Here is an 18,921-nt window from a genome sequence, read left to right as displayed (position 1 = left end):
TCAAGTAACCACTTAAACACATAAGACACAGTATTACAGTTGCAATTGCATAAGGAAACAATGAGGTACATAAAACATAATATTACAGAAGTACTTGCCTTGTGTCTTGCCCCTTGCCCAGTCCTTGTTCAATTCTTGTATAATTCTATTGTTAGCGCCTCACTTATAAAATGTTCACTTAATTCTTGTATAATTCTATTGTTAATGCCTCACTTATAAAATGTGCACTTAATTCTTGTATAATTATATTGTTAATGCCTCACTTATAAAATGTTCACTTTAAAAATGTGAACATATGTTGTTATAGCAATGATGCACAGCCTAAACTAGTATGAAATATATACAGGCAGGGCAGTTAGCTGAGTCCACTAAATTTAGTTGATTGCTAATCAAAGACAATTGGAAAGGCCAATTGGAAAGTAGAGATGTTAAGTAAATAGACAATAACATTTGGAGGAGGTTAAAACTGTGGCATAAGACAGCTATACATTTTAGAATAATAGCAAGTATTGATGAGGATTGAGAATGACATGGCAATTAACAAAACATTAGAAGTAAGACATTGGATAATAGTACAACAAATGTAGGACTAATTTAACAACCTAAAATCATTTGCTTTATATAAATATACACATACCAAAAGAGAGTTACAGGAGAGGAAAAAAACCCACCAGAGTGCAATGAATAGTGTGCGTGACAGAGAGAGTAAGTGTGTGTGTGTGCGTGAGAGAATGACACACACACTTACTCTCTCACAGACACTCTCTCTCTCTGTCACACACACACTCTCTCTCTCTCTCTCTGTCACGCACACACACACTCTCTCTGTCACGCACATACTCTCTTTCTCTGTCACGCACACATACACACTCTGTCTCTCTCTCTGTCACGCACACATACACACTCTCTCTCTCTGTCACGCATACATACACACTCTCTCTCTCTCTGTCACACATACACAAAGATTATGTGGGAGGGGCAATAGGGTGGAGGCCAGACAGAGGAGGTAGGTAAGTAGGTGGAGTAAAAAGGGGGTTAGGGGGCCATGTCACACTTTTGCCCAGTGGCCCTGGTTGGTCTCAGTCCACCCCTGGGGGAATATAATTCCCAGAGGTGCATTTTGTCCATCCTGACTTTAATAAATGGGGCCTTCAGTCTGAATATTATTTCCGAGGATTATGTTAGGGGGCACTGATGGGGAATTTATAGAACCAAAGGGGCAATGACCTGAAAAAGTTTGAAAACTACTGAAGTAGAAAAAAACAATGCAATCATTTAGAGGAATGCATAGAAATTATGATAGTTTATGTGTAATATAAATTAATACAGAATACACCACATAAATATATATTGCAATCATATATATATATATATATATATATATATATATATATATATATATATATGTGTGTGTGTGTGGCGGGATCAGACTGATGTGCTTCAGGATAGTTTTCCAATGTGAAAGGCACACTGGTCTAAAAGAGGCTGCTCCAGGTGGTAAATCGCCAGAGAACTAGCTGATGAGCTGTTGTTCGTTCCTGTTAGAGCGCTTCTCTCTTCTGTATGCAAATTAATTATGACCCTGGGGAAGTCTCCCTATGGGTGTTAGGGGCAACCAGATATGGACCCCTTGGCCAGTGCTTGCTTAGAGGAATGTGGCTGCACCTCACCGATGAGGCCCAATAGGCCGAAACGATCGTCTGGGGTTGTCATGTTCCTTGTTCAAAGGAGAATTGCCTGGTATTTCGGGGCTGGACTGACCTTAACTGGCGGGATCAGACTGATGTGCTTCAGGATAGTGTTCCAATGTGAAAGGCACACTGGTCTAAAAGAGGCTGCTCCAGGTGGTAAATCGCCAGAGAACTAGCTGATGAGCTGTTGTTCGTTCCTGTTAGAGCGCTTCTCTCTTCTGTATGCAAATTAATTATGACCCTGGGGAAGTCTCCCTATGGGTGTTAGGGGCAACCAGATATGGACCCCTTGGCCAGTGCTTGCTTAGAGGAATGTAGCTGCACCTCACCGATGAGGCCCAATAGGCCGAAACGATCGTCTGGGGTTGTCATGTTCCTTGTTCAAAGGAGAATTGCCTGGTATTTCGGGGCTGGACTGACCTTAACTGGTGAGATCAGACTGATGTGCTTCAGGATAGTTTTCCAATGTGAAAGGCACACTGGTCTAAAAGAGGCTGCTCCAGGTGGTAAATCGCCAGAGAACTTGCTGATGAGCTGTTGTTTGTTCCTGTTAGAGCGCTTCTCTCTTCTGTATGCAAATTAATTATGACCCTGGGGAAGTCTCCCTATGGGTGTTAGGGGCAACCAGATATGGACCCCTTGGCAAGTACTTGCTTAGAGGAATGTGGCTGCACCTCACCGATGAGGCCCAATAGGCCGAAACGATCGTCTGCGGTTGTCATGTTCCTTGTTCAAAGGAGAATTGCCTGGTTTTTCGGGGCTGGACTGACCTTAACTGGCGGGATCAGACTGATGTGCTTCAGGATAGTTTTCCAATGTGAAAGGCACACTGGTCTAAAAGAGGCTGCTCCAGGTGGTAAATCGCCAGAGAACTAGCTGATGAGCTGTTGTTCGTTCCTGTTAGAGCGCTTCTCTCTTCTGTATGCAAATTAATTATGACCCTGGGGAAGTCTCCCTATGGGTGTTAGGGGCAACCAGATATGGACCCCTTGGCCAGTGCTTGCTTAGAGGAATGTGGCTGCACCTCACCGATGAGGCCCAATAGGCCGAAACGATCGTCTGGGGTTGTCATGTTCCTTGTTCAAAGGAGAATTGCCTGGTATTTCGGGGCTGGACTGACCTTAACTGGCGGGATCAGACTGATGTGCTTCAGGATAGTTTTCCAATGTGAAAGGCACACTGGTCTAAAAGAGGCTGCTCCAGGTGGTAAATCGCCAGAGAACTAGCTGATGAGCTGTTGTTCGTTCCTGTTAGAGCGCTTCTCTCTTCTGTATGCAAATTAATTATGACCCTGGGGAAGTCTCCCTATGGGTGTTAGGGGCAACCAGATATGGACCCCTTGGCCAGTGCTTGCTTAGAGGAATGTGGCTGCACCTCACCGATGAGGCCCAATAGGCCGAAACGATCATCTGGGGTTGTCATGTTCCTTGTTCAAAGGAGAATTGCCTGGTATTTCGGGTCTGGACTGACCTTAACTGGCGGGATCAGACTGATGTGCTTCAGGATAGTTTTCCAATGTGAAAGGCACACTGGTCTAAAAGAGGCTGCTCCAGGTGGTAAATCGCCAGAGAACTAGCTGATGAGCTGTTGTTCGTTCCTGTTAGAGCGCTTCTCTCTTCTGTATGCAAATTAATTATGACCCTGGGGAAGTCTCCCTATGGGTGTTAGGGGCAACCAGATATGGACCCCTTGGCCAGTGCTTGCTTAGAGGAATGTGGCTGCACCTCACCGATGAGGCCCAATAGGCCAAAACGATCGTCTGGGGTTGTCATGTTCCTTGTTCAAAGGAGAATTGCCTGGTATTTCGGGGCTGGACTGACCTTAACTTGCAGGATCAGACTGATGTGCTTCAGGATAGTTTTCCAATGTGAAAGGCACACTGGTTTAAAAGAGGCTGCTCCAGGTGGTAAATCGCCAGAGAACTAGCTGATGAGCTGTTGTTCGTTCCTGTTAGAGCGCTTCTCTCTTCTGTATGCAAATTAATTATGACCCTGGGGAAGTCTCCCTATGGGTGTTAGGGGCAACCAGATATGGACCCCTTGGCCAGTGCTTGCTTAGAGGAATGTGGCTGCACCTCACCGATGAGGCCCAATAGGCCGAAACGATCGTCTGGGGTTGTCATGTTCCTTGTTCAAAGGAGAATTGCCTGGTATTTCGGGGCTGGACTGACCTTAACTGGCGGGATCAGACTGATGTGCTTCAGGATAGTTTTCCAATGTGAAAGGCACACTAGTCTAAAAGAGGCTGCTCCAGGTGGTAAATCGCCAGAGAACTAGCTGATGAGCTGTTGTTCGTTCCTGTTAGAGCACTTCTCTCTTCTGTATGCAAATTAATTATGACCCTGGGGAAGTCTCCCTATGGGTGTTAGGGGCAACCAGATATGGACCCCTTGGCCAGTGCTTGCTTAGAGGAATGTGGCTGCACCTCACCGATGAGGCCCAATAGGCCGAAACGATCGTCTGGGGTTGTCATGTTCCTTGTTCAAAGGAGAATTGCCTGGTATTTCGGGGCTGGACTGACCTTAACTGGCAGGATCAGACTGATGTGCTTCAGGATAGTTTTCCAATGTGAAAGGCACACTGGTCTAAAAGAGGCTGCTCCAGGTGGTAAATCGCCAGAGAACTAGCTGATGAGCTGTTGTTCGTTCCTGTTAGAGCACTTCTCTCTTCTGTATGCAAATTAATTATGACCCTGGGGAAGTCTCCCTATGGGTGTTAGGGGCAACCAGATATGGACCCCTTGGCCAGTGCTTGCTTAGAGGAATGTGGCTGCACCTCACCGATGAGGCCCAATAGGCCGAAACGATCGTCTGGGGTTGTCATGTTCCTTGTTCAAAGGAGAATTGCCTGGTATTTCGGGGCTGGACTGACCTTAACTGGCGGGATCAGACTGATGTGCTTCAGGATAGTTTTCCAATGTGAAAGGCACACTGGTCTAAAAGAGGCTGCTCCAGGTGGTAAATCGCCAGAGAACTAGCTGATGAGCTGTTGTTCGTTCCTGTTAGAGCGCTTCTCTCTTCTGTATGCAAATTAATTATGACCCTGGGGAAGTCTCCCTATGGGTGTTAGGGGCAACCAGATATGGACCCCTTGGCCAGTGCTTGCTTAGAGGAATGTGGCTGCACCTCACCGATGAGGCCCAATAGGCCGAAACGATCGTCTGGGGTTGTCATGTTCCTTGTTCAAAGGAGAATTGCCTGGTATTTCGGGGCTGGACTGACCTTAACTGGCGGGATCAGACTGATGTGCTTCAGAATAGTTTTCCAATGTGAAAGGCACACTGGTCTAAAAGAGGCTGCTCCAGGTGGTAAATCGCCAGAGAACTAGCTGATGAGCTGTTGTTCGTTCCTGTTAGAGCGCTTCTCTCTTCTGTATGCAAATTAATTATGACCCTGGGGAAGTCTCCCTATGGGTGTTAGGGGCAACCAGATATGGACCCCTTGGCCAGTGCTTGCTTAGAGGAATGTGGCTACACCTCACCGATGAGGCCCAATAGGCCGAAACGATCGTCGGGGGTTGTCATGTTCCTTGTTCAAAGGAGAATTGCCTGGTATTTCGGGGCTGGACTGACCTTAACTGGCGGGATCAGACTGATGTGCTTCAGAATAGTTTTCCAATGTGAAAGGCACACTGGTCTAAAAGAGGCTGCTCCAGGTGGTAAATCGCCAGAGAACTAGCTGATGAGCTGTTTTTCGTTCCTGTTAGAGCGCTTCTCTCTTCTGTATGCAAATTAATTATGACCCTGGGGAAGTCTCCCTATGGGTGTTAGGGGCAACCAGATATGGACCCCTTGGCCAGTGCTTGCTTAGAGGAATGTGGCTGCACCTCACCGATGAGGCCCAATAGGCCAAAACGATCATCTGGGGTTGTCATGTTCCTTGTTCAAAGGAGAATTGCCTGGTATTTCGGGGCTGGACTGACCTTAACTGGCGGGATCAGACTGATGTGCTTCAGAATAGTTTTCCAATGTGAAAGGCACACTGGTCTAAAAGAGGCTGCTCCAGGTGGTAAATCGCCAGAGAACTAGCTGATGAGCTGTTGTTCGTTCCTGTTAGAGCGCTTCTCTCTTCTGTATGCAAATTAATTATGACCCTGGGGAAGTCTCCCTATGGGTGTTAGGGGCAACCAGATATGGACCCCTTGGCCAGTGCTTGCTTAGAGGAATGTGGCTGCACCTCACCGATGAGGCCCAATAGGCCAAAACGATCGTCTGGGGTTGTCATGTTCCTTGTTCAAAGGAGAATTGCCTGGTATTTCGGGGCTGGACTGACCTTAACTTGCAGGATCAGACTGATGTGCTTCAGGATAGTTTTCCAATGTGAAAGGCACACTGGTTTAAAAGAGGCTGCTCCAGGTGGTAAATCGCCAGAGAACTAGCTGATGAGCTGTTGTTCGTTCCTGTTAGAGCGCTTCTCTCTTCTGTATGCAAATTAATTATGACCCTGGGGAAGTCTCCCTATGGGTGTTAGGGGCAACCAGATATGGACCCCTTGGCCAGTGCTTGCTTAGAGGAATGTGGCTGCACCTCACCGATGAGGCCCAATAGGCCGAAACGATCGTCTGGGGTTGTCATGTTCCTTGTTCAAAGGAGAATTGCCTGGTATTTCGGGGCTGGACTGACCTTAACTGGCGGGATCAGACTGATGTGCTTCAGGATAGTTTTCCAATGTGAAAGGCACACTAGTCTAAAAGAGGCTGCTCCAGGTGGTAAATCGCCAGAGAACTAGCTGATGAGCTGTTGTTCGTTCCTGTTAGAGCACTTCTCTCTTCTGTATGCAAATGAATTATGACCCTGGGGAAGTCTCCCTATGGGTGTTAGGGGCAACCAGATATGGACCCCTTGGCCAGTGCTTGCTTAGAGGAATGTGGCTGCACCTCACCGATGAGGCCCAATAGGCCGAAACGATCGTCTGGGGTTGTCATGTTCCTTGTTCAAAGGAGAATTGCCTGGTATTTCGGGGCTGGACTGACCTTAACTGGCGGGATCAGACTGATGTGCTTCAGGATAGTTTTCCAATGTGAAAGGCACACTGGTCTAAAAGAGGCTGCTCCAGGTGGTAAATCGCCAGAGAACTAGCTGATGAGCTGTTGTTCGTTCCTGTTAGAGCGCTTCTCTCTTCTGTATGCAAATTAATTATGACCCTGGGGAAGTCTCCCTATGGGTGTTAGGGGCAACCAGATATGGACCCCTTGGCCAGTGCTTGCTTAGAGGAATGTGGCTGCACCTCACCGATGAGGCCCAATAGGCCGAAACGATCGTCTGGGGTTGTCATGTTCCTTGTTCAAAGGAGAATTGCCTGGTATTTCGGGGCTGGACTGACCTTAACTGGCGGGATCAGACTGATGTGCTTCAGAATAGTTTTCCAATGTGAAAGGCACACTGGTCTAAAAGAGGCTGCTCCAGGTGGTAAATCGCCAGAGAACTAGCTGATGAGCTGTTGTTCGTTCCTGTTAGAGCGCTTCTCTCTTCTGTATGCAAATTAATTATGACCCTGGGGAAGTCTCCCTATGGGTGTTAGGGGCAACCAGATATGGACCCCTTGGCCAGTGCTTGCTTAGAGGAATGTGGCTACACCTCACCGATGAGGCCCAATAGGCCGAAACGATCGTCGGGGGTTGTCATGTTCCTTGTTCAAAGGAGAATTGCCTGGTATTTCGGGGCTGGACTGACCTTAACTGGCGGGATCAGACTGATGTGCTTCAGAATAGTTTTCCAATGTGAAAGGCACACTGGTCTAAAAGAGGCTGCTCCAGGTGGTAAATCGCCAGAGAACTAGCTGATGAGCTGTTTTTCGTTCCTGTTAGAGCGCTTCTCTCTTCTGTATGCAAATTAATTATGACCCTGGGGAAGTCTCCCTATGGGTGTTAGGGGCAACCAGATATGGACCCCTTGGCCAGTGCTTGCTTAGAGGAATGTGGCTGCACCTCACCGATGAGGCCCAATAGGCCAAAACGATCATCTGGGGTTGTCATGTTCCTTGTTCAAAGGAGAATTGCCTGGTATTTTGGGGCTGGACTGACCTTAACTGGCGGGATCAGACTGATGTGCTTCAGAATAGTTTTCCAATGTGAAAGGCACACTGGTCTAAAAGAGGCTGCTCCAGGTGGTAAATCGCCAGAGAACTAGCTGATGAGCTGTTGTTCGTTCCTGTTAGAGCGCTTCTCTCTTCTGTATGCAAATTAATTATGACCCTGGGGAAGTCTCCCTATGGGTGTTAGGGGCAACCAGATATGGACCCCTTGGCCAGTGCTTGCTTAGAGGAATGTGGCTGCACCTCACCGATGAGGCCCAATAGGCCGAAACGATCGTCGGGGGTTGTCATGTTCCTTGTTTAAAGGAGAATTGCCTGGTATTTCGGGGCTGGACTGACCTTAACTGGCGGGATCAGACTGATGTGCTTCAGGATAGTTTTCCAATGTGAAAGGCACACTGGTCTAAAAGAGGCTGCTCCAGGTGGTAAATCGACAGAGAACTAGCTGATGAGCTGTTGTTCGTTCCTGTTAGAGCGCTTCTCTCTTCTGTATGCATATATATATATATCTGTGTGTATATATATATATATATATATATATATATATATATATATGTGTGTGTATATAGATATTGTTTCAAAATAAGGTGCACTCCATCAGTCACAATCCAATTGCCGTGGTGCTGCATATACAATACATATAATTTCCAATATTCACTCCATGTGAGTAAAATAATGCTGCACTCACCGGTCTTGTAGAAAATGTTTCTTTATTGTATACAAATGACAATATTCATCACACAAGTACCCCCAGACGTTTCAGTGCGCCTCTGGCACCTTTCTCAATGGGTCTGCTTCCAATCCTCCAACAAATGATCTGACTACCCGCCACCCTTATCCCTCTACATAAACCCCTAAGCGTGCTCTTCATTTCCGGTGTTGACAGACCAATGCGGTTACGTCACGTAACTACCGCCGGCCAAAATAAGAGAAGGGAACTGCCGCATGGCTAATTTACATATCCCCACCTCCTATGATGAACACATCACAGCGGCGCAAACTCGTTAAAACTTAACACCGCAGAAAGGGCTGGCAACCACTGGTATTAACAGTGTCAACACAAACCTAAGTGAAAAAAATGAAATGTTAAAACAGCTAAACTTGGCACTAACTAAGCTTTGTTACTGGAAGGGCATGTATCATATCCATATTAATATTTTTGTTAGTATTTTCATCTCATATTTTATATTAATGTTATATTAATTAACAATTGGGATAAACACAGCCCAAGATACATTTAATAAAATATGATAAGAAAAGAGCTTTTGTTTATTCAGTGGAAATTATCAAACTTCTTAACCGCTAACCAGATACAAGACTGTTAAATAGTAATAGACAAAAAGGCTCAATCCCCTCTTCATGTCTCTCAAAGTATGGTAGATACAACTGATTAACAACACACTCACACCAGAGTATTTAATCCCATATATAAAATAATGGGACCCTCTAGGAGGAAAAAATGTCCATATGATAGAAAAAATGATATATATCCAGAAGAAGACCTAGACAGTCCAATCATAGCCTAATCCAATTAGATAAACACATTATAATCCAATAGGGCATTCAGTCCTCTAGGTGTAACCGTGTCCAGGCGGTATATCCAGGATGCTTCAACCTGTAATAACCTGGTAAGTCTATCTCCACCCCTCTTCATAGCTGGTACATGGTCAATGACCATTGTTCTTAAGCTTGCAACAGTGTGTCCTGCCTGCATAAAATGTCTAGCGACAGGTTGATCCGATTCCTTCTTTTCAATTGCTGTTCTTATTGCATGGCGATGATTAGCCATCCTCTCTCGGAACGTAGTAGAGGTTTTACCGACATACACCAAAGAACATGGGCATGTTAGGATATATATCACAAAGCTGCTGGTGCAGGTCAATCTGTGATAGATCTTATATTTCCTCCCTGTGCGTGGGTGATGAAAGATAGAGCCAGTGAGCATGCTGTTGCATGTAGTGCAATCACCACATTTGAAGCAACCAGGTTTTCTAGTGGTGTCCATCCAAGTGCCTTTTTGGTAGCAATGTGACGGGTCATTATGGACCAGAATGTCCTTCAAGGTTGAGGATTTCTTATAAACCAATCGTGGTGGTTTTGTTGTAGTGAAAGGGAGAGACTTGTCCGTCCTCACTATCTACCAATTATCTCGTACTGATTTCTCTAGTACTTGATGTAGGGGGGTAAATGTGGTAACCAGATTGATATCCTTGTCATTTGTCTTCTCCATTCTTGTCTTGTGGAGGAGTGCACCTTGATCCAGTTGGGCCAATTTTAGTGAAGAATTCTCTATATCTTTGGGTCTGTATCCTCTCTCTTTCAGCTTTTCCTTCATGGCTTCTTCTTGAGGGACTCTGGTCTCAGTGAGTGTGTTGTTCCGGGCGACTCGCATGAGTTGAGATATAATTACGCCTTTCTTTTGATGTGTTGGATGGAAACTTGTGGATAGTAAAAGTGAATTTCTATCAGTGGGTTTTGTATATAGTGATGTGCTGAATCTAGTAAGCCCATCTGCCCTATACTTAGAAATGTTCAAGTCCAGGAAAGAAATTGTTACGGTTGCCTCCAGGCTGGCTGGAAGTTGGACCGTAGAAAAGGATGCTCCTAGCGCTCACCAAAGGAGCAGCAGCACCGTGGACACTATAACTACTGCGTAGCCACCATCAGTAATGCAGACTATATGAACCACCGCTGCTGGGCTGGTATCTCGCTGTCTGCTCTGCGCCCTGGACCTACGACCAGGCTCCAGTAGGCGAACCTCTTCCTTCTGTAGCAATCCCTGTAGCTAAGGGAGTATGAAAAACATAGCAATCCCTGTAGTGATATAAGCTGTATCCTACAAACATGAGTCAAAGCTTCAAGTTAGAGGGTCAGAAATAGGTCTGATGTGCTGGAGCACACAGCCTGCTTTTATTCAGGTTACATGCAAACAGGACACTCTCAGGGGGAGGCATAAAATCCCCCATCACACATTTGATATTAGATAGAGAGACACTCCCTTTGACAGGCCACAACATTTACTTCAGCAGATAACATTACACACAATAAAACAATGCAGTCCACCTTATCAATACTAGTCTGATTAGACAATGGGAAAGTTGATCACTAAACCTAATTAGAGCTAATCCCAGCAGACTTGTATTTAGAATAGGTTTCTTGAAGCTGAACAAAATTTAACTCTTAATGGCACACAATGAAACTGAACCAAGTGGGAGAAAGCCAGGGACAAGTCATTTCACAGGTCTGGGGACATAGTCTTAAAGGGGCATTGTTCATCAAAGTCACAATATGTCCCCAGATGGTTCTTAAAGGGCCATACACACCCAATAAAAGTTAATATGTTCTCAGGGGCACAATCTTCCAGGGGCCATAGTCATGAGGAAGGAGGCTGGCAAATAGGCTTCTCCAAAATCCAGGGAAGCAGGGCAATTTTCCATTTAAAGGGCCAGTTACACATAGCAGTTTGTAACATATCTCCCCTTTTGGAGGGAGACTAACCAGGCACCTGACCTTCTGTCGGTCAGTGCCTAAGTTAGTCTCGCAACCCACCCACAAATAAACATTAGCAGCACAGTAGCCCCCCCACAATAAGTAGTACTGGCCTGTAGGTTCCAGGTTATAGGATGAAAGGGTAGCATCCTCTGCCTTCCTGGCGCAGCTGGGCAAATAGCTGATGGTACTTGGGGGGCAGAGGCCAGCGGCACTCTGCCCTGGTGCCAGCGCTTCTGCTGGGGTGAGGGGTTTGCAGGCCAGTCCTGTAACAAGGACAAGGTCTGTAGGGCAGAGGCCAGCAGCGCTCTGCCCTGATGCCAGCTCTTCTGCTGGGGGAATTTGGGCATAGTCCTGCCCGGTGGCAAAGGGAACGTGGGGGTCAGTGGGGGTTAACATCTCCACTGTTAACCCTGGGCCCAAGTTAGGAGTTAGCTGGGGAGGGGGAGATTGGCTTACCTCCTCCTCCTGATACTCCGGCGGCCGTTGGGAAGGGAGGTTGATGCTCTCCGCTTCCTGTGAAACATGCTGCGGCTGGGGAGAGAGACCGGTTGTCTCCTCTCCCTGGAAGGCACACTCCGGCTGGGGAGTGAGGTTGATGCTCTCCCCTCCCTGTAGCTGGGTCTGTCGCTGGGGATATGGGCCGCCTGCCCAGCATCCCTGTAGGGCCGGTAGAGAGACTGCGGTCCCATCTCCACCTGCCTGCTGGGGGTCCTCCCAGGACCAGTCTATGAGGCCTGCTGCCCCTGGTATCTCTGGTTGGGGTTGGGGAAGGAGACTGGTTGTCTCTTCCCTCTGCACAGTATACTGCCGCTGGGGAGGGAGGTCGCTGCTCTCCTCTCCCTTACATACTTCCAGCCGCTGGGGAATGGAGTCTGGGCTCACAATTCCCTGCATATTCCTCTGTTGCTGGGGGACAGGACCAACTGTCTCTGCCCCCTGTAACTCATTTTCTCGCTGGAGAGCAGGTGTCCATACCCCCAAACTCCACAGTTGGCGCTCAAAGGCTCGTGCTGCTTCGTTCTCAGTAGCCAATTCCCGGATGAGGCGACTGACTACCTCCTGCGCAGGGTCTGGACCATATCGGACTAGCCGCCTCTTTACCTCTGGAACGAAATCCGCGCCCTCATAGCGACGGATCAGGTTGAGGTGCTCTTCACAGGGTTCTGACCAGTATCTTGTCAGCTCCATGCTGCTGTAGGTAGGGACGCTGCGCAGTGGCTAGCGTTGCCCTCAATAACTTTCCTACGATACCAGTGCTGCTGTGGTGCTGCTCCTTGCGCTAGGACGCCAATCCCACCGCTGCCGCCAAATGTTACGGTTGCCTCCAGGCTGGCTGGAAGTTGGACCGTAGAAAAGGATGCTCCTAGCGCTCACCAAAGGAGCAGCAGCACCGTGGACACTATAACTACTGTGTAGCCACCATCAGTAATGCAGACTATATGAACCACCGCTGCTGGGCTGGTATCTCGCCGTCTGCTCTGCGCCCTGGACCTACGACCAGGCTCCAGTAGGCGAACCTCTTCCTTCTGTAGCAATCCCTGTAGCTAAGGGAGTATGAAAAACATAGCAATCCCTGTAGTGATATAAGCTGTATCCTACAAACATGAGTCAAAGCTTTAAGTTAGAGGGTCAGAAATAGGTCTGATGTGCTGGAGCACACAGCCTGCTTTTATTCAGGTTACATGCAAACAGGACACTCTCAGGGGGAGGCATAAAATCCCCCATCACACATTTGATATTAGATAGAGAGACACTCCCTTTGACAGGCCACAACATTTACTTCAGCAGATAACATTACACACAATAAAACAATGCAGTCCACCTTATCAATACTAGTCTGATTAGACAATGGGAAAGTTGATCACTAAACCTAATTAGAGCTAATCCCAGCAGACTTGTATTTAGAATAGGTTTCTTGAAGCTGAACAAAATTTAACTCTTAATGGCACACAATGAAACTGAACCAAGTGGGAGAAAGCCAGGGACAAGTCATTTCACAGGTCTGGGGACATAGTCTTAAAGGGGCATTGTTCATCAAAGTCACAATATGTCCCCAGATGGTTCTTAAAGGGCCATACACACCCAATAAAAGTTAATATGTTCTCAGGGGCACAATCTTCCAGGGGCCATAGTCATGAGGAAGGAGGCTGGCAAATAGGCTTCTCCAAAATCCAGGGAAGCAGGGCAATTTTCCATTTAAAGGGCCAGTTACACATAGCAGTTTGTAACAGAAATGGTCTCGCTATTAACCTCATATTTGAATCGGATTGGAGATTCCAACTGATTAAGTTTCCCTACCCATTCCTGTAAGGATTCTACTGTGCCCCTTCATACCAGGAGCACATCATCAATATAGCAGCCGTAAAACTTAATCTCAGGGATCGAAGTAGTTTTCATTATGAATGTCTCGTACCAAAGCATGTATAAGTTGGCATATGCGGGCGCCATGCTGGAACCCATAGCAGTCCCCGCTATTTGTAGAAAATACTCTTTCTCAAATCTAAAGAAATTTTTCTCAAGGCAAAAGGTTAATAATTCTAGCAAGAACTCTATGGTAGGTCCCGCATATGCCAACAAAAGACTTAACATGGTTTTGACAGCCTGCACAGCCCCAACATGGGGGATGACGGTGTACAGGCTGTCAACATCCATTGTCACCAGAAGATCACCATCCTCTAACCAGTCTATATCAAGAAGTTTTTTGATCAATGACGGCGAGTCTAGTATGAAAGAAAAGGATTCTTTCACTACTGGCTATAGGTGGTGATCAATAAATTCTGCCACTTTAGAACACAAAGAATCCCTGGCAGACACAATAGGTCTGCCAAGTGGATTTGACAGGGTTTTGTGAATTTTGGGGAGCAGGTATTATTAGGAATTATTACGAGGTCAGCCAACAAACCCCTTTACCAAAAAGAAACGAGGGAGGAGAACTGTCAGGACACGGTTACACCTAGAGGACTGAATGCCCTATTGGATTATAATGTGTTTATCTAATTGGATTAGGCTATGATTGGACTGTCTAGGTCTTCTTCTGGATATATATCATTTTTTCTATCATATGGACATTTTTTCCTGCTAGAGGGTCCCATTATTTTATATATGGGATTAAATACTCTGGTGTGAGTGTGTTGTTAATCAGTTGTATCTAAAACAATTAGAGACCAGCGCAAAATGAATTGAATACAAACACCTATATATAAGGAAGATTCCCAATATTACTTCCAAAAGGACAAAAATTTAAATATAATACAAAATATAAGTGCGCAAAGTGGATGCTAAAGTAAACAATTAAAAAGGGGGTTTTAAAATAAACTCAGAATTCTGAATGTTTGACCATGTGCAAAAATTTTATATATTCAAATGCAGAGAGGTTTTTTATAGGTCCTCACACCAAAGGGTTAAAATTAATTCCCATATACTTCGATTAAATTAAATTAGTGGTGAATACAAACGTGAAACAAACCACATATGATTAAAATATATATTGTATTTTATAATGCTTAAAAACATGAAATAAACAATTTGAAAATACTCTTTCTAAAATTATGAATCTAACATTTATTTATTTAATACAATTGATAGTGACCGGCCCTAACTTATAAAACACATCTAAATTAATAACACATCTAAATTAATACCACATAAATTGATAAAAGGACAAATATGATCACAAAATAAAGTGTAAGTTTTAAGGACTCAGATGGAAACTTTGTAATTAGTCCCAAAGGAAAGTCCCAAACGATGTCCTTCCCACGCTTTCCACAAAAGCACAATGCACGATGATAAGCAAGAAAAATCTTCTGATTCCTCCCAGCTGGTCCTGAGCAGCGTCTAGATGGGAGACAGAAGCGTCCACTTGAAATTGGTGTATATAGTTTATACAACAAACAAATATCAGTACTTACACATAGGTACTGAAAGATCAGCGCCGCGCCCGATTCTCATCAAACACAGGTGTCCCAGTGTGTATAGGATCCACACAGGCTCTTCTCACAGCCTTAACACCAGCTCACTACAGAGAGTAGCCCAGAGTGATGTAAAAATCAAGGCGCCAAACAGGATACACCTGTGAAAGGTGGATAAAAACTACAAAAAGGCTGCAAAAAGTTGTTTTAAAATTCAGATTCAAATTCATAAATTCAAATTCATAGAGTGACCAATGTTCAATATTAATATAGTTCAACTGAGCAATGCGTTTCAATTCCTTTTTCAAGGAGCTTGTGTGGATCCTATACACACTGGGACACCTGTGTTTGATGAGAATCGGGCGCGGCGCTGATCTTTCAGTACCTATGTGTAAGTACTGATATTTGTTTGTTGTATAAACTATATACACCAATTTCAAGTGGACGCTTCTGTCTCCCATCTAGACGCTGCTCAGGACCAGCTGGGAGGAATCAGAAGATTTTTCTTGCTTATCATCGTGCATTGTGCTTTTGTGGAAAGCTTGGGAAGGACATCGTTTGGGACTTTCCTTTTGGGACTAATTACAAAGTTTCCATCTGAGTCCTTAAAACTTACACTTTATTTTGTGATCATATTTGTCCTTTTATCAATTTATGTGGTATTAATTTAGATGTGTTATTAATTTAGATGTGTTTTATAAGTTAGGGCCGGTCACTATCAATTGTATTAAATAAATAAATGTTAGATTCATAATTTTAGAAAGAGTATTTTCAAATTGTTTATTTCATGTTTTTAAGCATTATAAAATACAATATATATTTTAATCATATGTGGTTTGTTTCACGTTTGTATTCACCACTAATTTAATTTAATCGAAGTATATGGGAATTAATTTTAACCCTTTGGTGTGAGGACCTATAAAAAACCTCTCTGCATTTGAATATATTAAATTTTTGCACATGGTCAAACATTCAGAATTCTGAGTTTATTTTAAAACCCCCTTTTTAATTGTTTACTTTAGCATCCACTTTGCGCACTTATATTTTGTATTATATTTAAATTTTAATCAGTTGTATCTACCATACTTTGAGAGACATAAAGAGGGGTTTGAGCCTTTTCGTCTATTACTATTTAACAGTCTTGTATCTGGTTAGCGGTTAAGAAGTTTGATAATTTCCACTGAATAAACAAAAGCTCTTTTCTTATCATATTTTATTAAATGTATCTTGGGCTGTGTTTATCCCAATTGTTAATTAATATAACATTAATATAAAATATGAGATGAAAATACTAACAAAAATATTAATATGGATATGATACATGCCCTTCCAGTAACACAGCTTAGTTAGTGCCAAGTTTAGCTGTTTTAACATTTCATTTTTTTCACTTAGGTTTGTGTTGACACTGTTAATACCAGTGGTTGCCAGCCCTTTCTGCGGTGTTAAGTTTTAACGAGTTTGCGCCGCTGTGATGTGTTCATCATAGGAGGTGGGGATATGTAAATTAGCCATGCGGCAGTTCCCTTCTCTTATTTTGGCCGGCGGTAGTTACGTGACGTAACCGCATTGGTCTGGCAACACAGGAAATGAAGAGCACGCTTAGGGGTTTAAGTAGAGGGATAAGGGTGGCGGGTAGTCAGATCGTTTGTTGGAGGATTGGAAGCAGACCCATTGAGAAAGGTGCCAGAGGCGCACCGAAACGTCTGGGGGTACTTGTGTGATGAATATTGTCATTTGTATACAATAAAGAAACATTTTCTACAAGACCGGTGAGTGCAGCATTATTTTACTCACATGGAGTGAATATTGGAAATTATATGTGTGTATATATATGTATATATATGTGTGTGTATATATATATATATATATATACAGTATGTGTGTGTGTGTGTATATATATGTGTGTGTGTGTGTGTGTATATATACTGTATTATTAGTGCAAGAACGGGTAACGGAACCTAAAGGGCCAGGCTTCCACCAAAGGAGATGGGAACAGAATGCTACCACTCCATGGTGCCGTGAGTAACAGGCCATCTCTCCCCCTTGAGAGAAAGAAGGCCTGAAACTGAACGGAGCCACAATGCCCCTGAGTCATACCCCAAGTAAGTAGCACTGCCCTTCAGGGTCACAGCCTGGCCCTTTAGGTTCCGTTACCCGTTCTTGCACTAATTACCCATTCCAGGGGCATTATTGATCATCTTCATTTCATATACCTCTTTGGCACGGTGGAATTTTGGATGGACAGTCCACTGTAATCCTGCAGCCTAGTTAGGCTTGACATATGTGGACACACATAGAGTGAATTAGCCCTTATGGGGCATTTAAATGTCTTCTAATCAGTACACAGTTGCTGAGTGATCTTTACTATATGTATATTATTAGGTCTTTCCGGGTTGCTGAGTGATCTTTACTATATGTATATTATTAGGTCTTTCCGGGTTGCTGAGTGATCTTTACTATATGTATACTATTATGTCTTTCCAGGTTTGGGCTTATTTATGAATTCTGCCACACTGACCTGTGTTGAACAGATACTCTGTTAATATCTAAACATATGTGACTATCGATATCCCTAAACAATTTTCATATTATTGGATCAGATGCCTTTACAGAAATGGCGATTTCAAGATCAGATACCTTCTATCATAACATTTACAAATTTTCAGGCAGTTACTTTCAATTTGTCATAGCGCCATTAGTTGATGCCCTGCAACAATCCCCACAAGTCATTTTAAGTCATTTTTTATCTTTTGTATACTTATGATAAAACTATACCATCAATAAGTATTCACTTTTTATATACATATATGTTTTTTTCTCTAGGCTGTTGCCTACACTCTAGCACTAGGGAGTGTTGTTTACTGAAACCATGACTACTGTTACTATGGTGATCTGTCTACACTTTCATATAAGATTGGCCAGTTTGTTTCACTACATGATGGCCTAGATTTGGAGTTTTGTCGGTAACGACCCGCGTAGCTAACGCTGGCTTTTTTCTGGCCGCACCATAAAAATAACTCTGGTATTGAGAGTCCACAAAAAGGCTGCGTTAGGCTCCAAAAAAGGAGCGTAGAGCATATTTAACGCAACTGCAACTCTTGATACCAGAGTTGCTTACGGACGCGGCCAGCCTCAAAAACGTGCTCGTGCACGATTCCCCCATAGGAAACAATGGGGCTGTTTGAGCTGAAAAAAACCTAACACCTGCAAAAAAGCCGCGTTCAGCTCCTAACGCAGCCCCATTGTTTGCTATGGGGAAACACTTCCTACGTCTGCACCTAACACCCTAACATGTACCCCGAGTCTAAACACCCCTACCCTTACACTTATTAACCCCTAATCTGCCGCCCCCGCTATCGCTGACCCCTGCATATTATTATTAACCCCTAATCTGCCGCTCCGTAAACCGCCGCTACTTACATTATCCCTATGTACCCCTAATCTGCTGCCCCTAACACCGCCGACCCCTATATTATATTTATTAACCCCTAATCTGCCCCCCCCCAACGTCGCCGCTACCTACCTACACTTATTAACCCCTAATCTGCCGACCGCATCTCACCGCTACTATAATAAAGTTATTAACCCCTAATCCGCCTCACTAACCCTATAATAAATAGTATTAACCCCTAATCTGCCCTCCCTAACATCGCCGACACCTAACTTCAATTATTAATCCCTAATCTGCCGACCGGAGATCACCGCTATTCTAATAAATGTATTAACCCCTAAAGCTAAGCCTAACCCTAACACTAACACCCCCCTAAGTTAAATATAATTTAAATCTAACAAAATTAAT

Source organism: Bombina bombina, chromosome 11 (assembly GCF_027579735.1).
Source record: "Bombina bombina isolate aBomBom1 chromosome 11, aBomBom1.pri, whole genome shotgun sequence".
In the NCBI taxonomy this organism is placed as follows: domain Eukaryota; kingdom Metazoa; phylum Chordata; class Amphibia; order Anura; family Bombinatoridae; genus Bombina; species Bombina bombina.
This window is presented reverse-complemented; position numbering follows the sequence as displayed.